General features: G+C 56.1%; 1 protein-coding gene across 1 annotated transcript in view; it reads left to right on the top strand.

The window, feature by feature from the left end:
- The window catches only part of LOC144675558 (E3 ubiquitin-protein ligase RNF31-like), a gene marked incomplete at its 3' end in the record, with an annotated part of 27,167 nt that overhangs the window by 10,609 nt on the left and 14,058 nt on the right, over positions 1-2,500 (top strand). The window lies entirely within an intron of this gene.

Raw genomic sequence — 2,500 nt, 5'->3', positions numbered from 1 at the left:
TCCCCCTCCCTCTCCCTCCCTCCCCCATAACCCTCGACCCCCTCGTCGATCGAAACTCTGTCTAACTCGGCCTTGGATATATTCAGTGACCCGGCCTCCGCCGCTCTCTGGGGGGGGAGAGAATCCCACAGACTGACCCCCCCCCTCGGAGAGAAGAAATTCCTCCTCGTCTCTCTCTTCACTGGGAGACCCCCCCCACCTTATTTTTAAACTGTGCCCCCCCCTCGTTCTAGATTCCCCCCCTCCCCACGAGGGGGAAACATCCTCTCAGCATCCACCCTGTCAAACCCCCTCTCCTCCCTCCGCCTCAGGATCGTACCATCTACAAGATGCACTGCAGCAACTCACCGAGGCTCCTTCGACAGCACCTTCCAAACCCACGACCGCTCCCGTCTAGAAGGACGAGGGCAGCAGACGCACGGGGAACACCACCACCTGGAAGTTCCCCTCCGAGCCACACTCGCCCTCCCGACTTGGGAATATATCGGCCGTCCCTTCACTGTCGCCGGGTCAAAATCCTGGGAAACTCCCTCCCTAACAGCGCAGTGGGTGTACCTACACCACAGGGGACTGCAGCGGCTCAAGATGGTGGCTCACCGCCACCTTTTTAAGGGGCAATCAGGGAATGGGGCAACAAATGCTGGGCCCGGCCCAACGAGGCCCACATCCCCGCGAATGAATTAAAAAAAACGCAAAGGTCCGCTATTAACTTCGATGAGGCTCGTCCATTCAATGTTTCTCAGCACCCTCTTCCCCCCCCCCCCTGGCCCACGCCCACCCACCCTACCCATGGCAGGGGGCATTCCAGCCAAGCCTGGGGCCCCTGTTCCCGCAACACCACCGGTCACTGGATGTTCAGTTAATGGGGACCCTTCACTGCTTTACCCCCCCCCCCCCCACCCCCCCTCTTCCCTTCCCTGGCCCACACCCCTCCCCAAAACCTAAGGCAGCTGAGTCCAATTGTAGACTGTTCCCCTCTCTGACTCCTCCCACCGCACAGACTGTGGGAGGGGGTCTGGGGAGGGCAGGGGATGGGCGGGGTATGGAACCTGAGCCCTTTGACCATCCTGTTAGTTCCATCCGGCGCTGGTGAGGGGCTGTTTCCCCAGCAGGACACCTCGGACAATGGCGAGCGACGCTCGGCTGGCCTGGGGGGAGGGCCTCCTGCGGCGAGTGAGCCCGAGTCGGCGTTGTGGGAGGTGGGGGTCCGGTGACCTGGCATCAGAACGGTTTGGGGGCGGGGGGGGGGTGGGTGGGTAGTGCAGGGGGAAAGTTCAGCCCCTCCCCGATGTGACGGGGTTTAAGCTTAGGTTTATGGGCGACGATGCCCCCAATGGGCTCCTATCCGGGAGAGGGGCCAATGCTCTGGGGAGGCGGGCTAAGGGCAGTGGCCGTCCGTGAAGGGACGGGGGTTTGGGGTTGGGTGGGGGGGGGGGGGGGGGGGGCGGGTCAGCCATCCCCAGTTATCCGAAAGGGCCCCCCCCTCCCCCCAACTCTTTTTTGAGCGCCTCTCGCCTGCCTCCCCCGCGGCGGGAAACCCAAGAGGCGCTGGCGAGGCAAGTACGAGCGCACGCACGAACGTAATGGAGCAGGAAGAGGCCACTCGGCCCCTCCAGCCCGCTCCGCCGTTCAATGCCACCACGGCCGATCGGACGGTAACCTTGACCCCACATTCCCGCCGACCTCACCCCCCCCCCAACCCACCGATAACCTTCCACCCCCTTGTTAACCAAGAATCTATCTCGCTCCGCCTTAAAAATATTTGATTTGTTTTTGGTTTTTACAGTTGCCCTAATTTTAGGGGCTGTGTTTACTTTGTCCCTAATTTTGATAATTTAGTTTATCTGGTTTGGCTCCAAAAGAGTTAAAAATATTCAATTTTGTTTTTGGTTTTGCATCTTCCTAATTTAGGGGCTGTGTTTATTTTGTTCCTCGTTTTGTTAATTTAGGGGCTCCAAAGGAGTTAAAAATATTCAACTTTGTTTTTGGTTTTGCAGTTCCCTAATTTTAGGGGCTGTGTTTATTTTGTCCCTCATTTTGTTGATTTAGTTTATTTGGTGGGCTCCAAAGGAGTTAAAAATATTCAACTTTGTTTTTGGTTTTGCAGTTCCCTAATTTTAGGGGCTGTGTTTATTTTGTCCCTCATTTTGTTGATTTAGTTTATTTGGTTGACTCCAACAGAGTTAAAAATATCCAAAGACTCTGCTTCCACCGCCTTTCGAGGAAGAGAGTTCCAAAGACTCACCACCCTCCAAGAGAAAAAACTTCTCCTCGTCTCCGTCCTAAATGGGCGACTCCCTTATTTTTAAACAGTGACCTCCCCACCTAGTTCTAGATTCTCCCACAAGAGGAAGCATCCTCTCCACATCCACCCTGTCAAGACCTCCTCAGGATCTTAAAGGTTTCAATCAAGTCGCCTCTCACTCTTCTAAAAACCCCAGCGGATACAAGCCCAGCCTGTCCAACCTTCCCACGTAAGACAGGCTGCCCATCCCTGGTA

Source organism: Cetorhinus maximus, unplaced genomic scaffold (genome assembly GCF_964194155.1).
Source record: "Cetorhinus maximus unplaced genomic scaffold, sCetMax3.hap1.1 HAP1_SCAFFOLD_1007, whole genome shotgun sequence".
Lineage (NCBI taxonomy): Eukaryota > Metazoa > Chordata > Chondrichthyes > Lamniformes > Cetorhinidae > Cetorhinus > Cetorhinus maximus.
The sequence above is the reverse complement of the archived record's forward strand: the minus strand, read 5'-3'. Positions and strand labels throughout refer to the sequence as shown.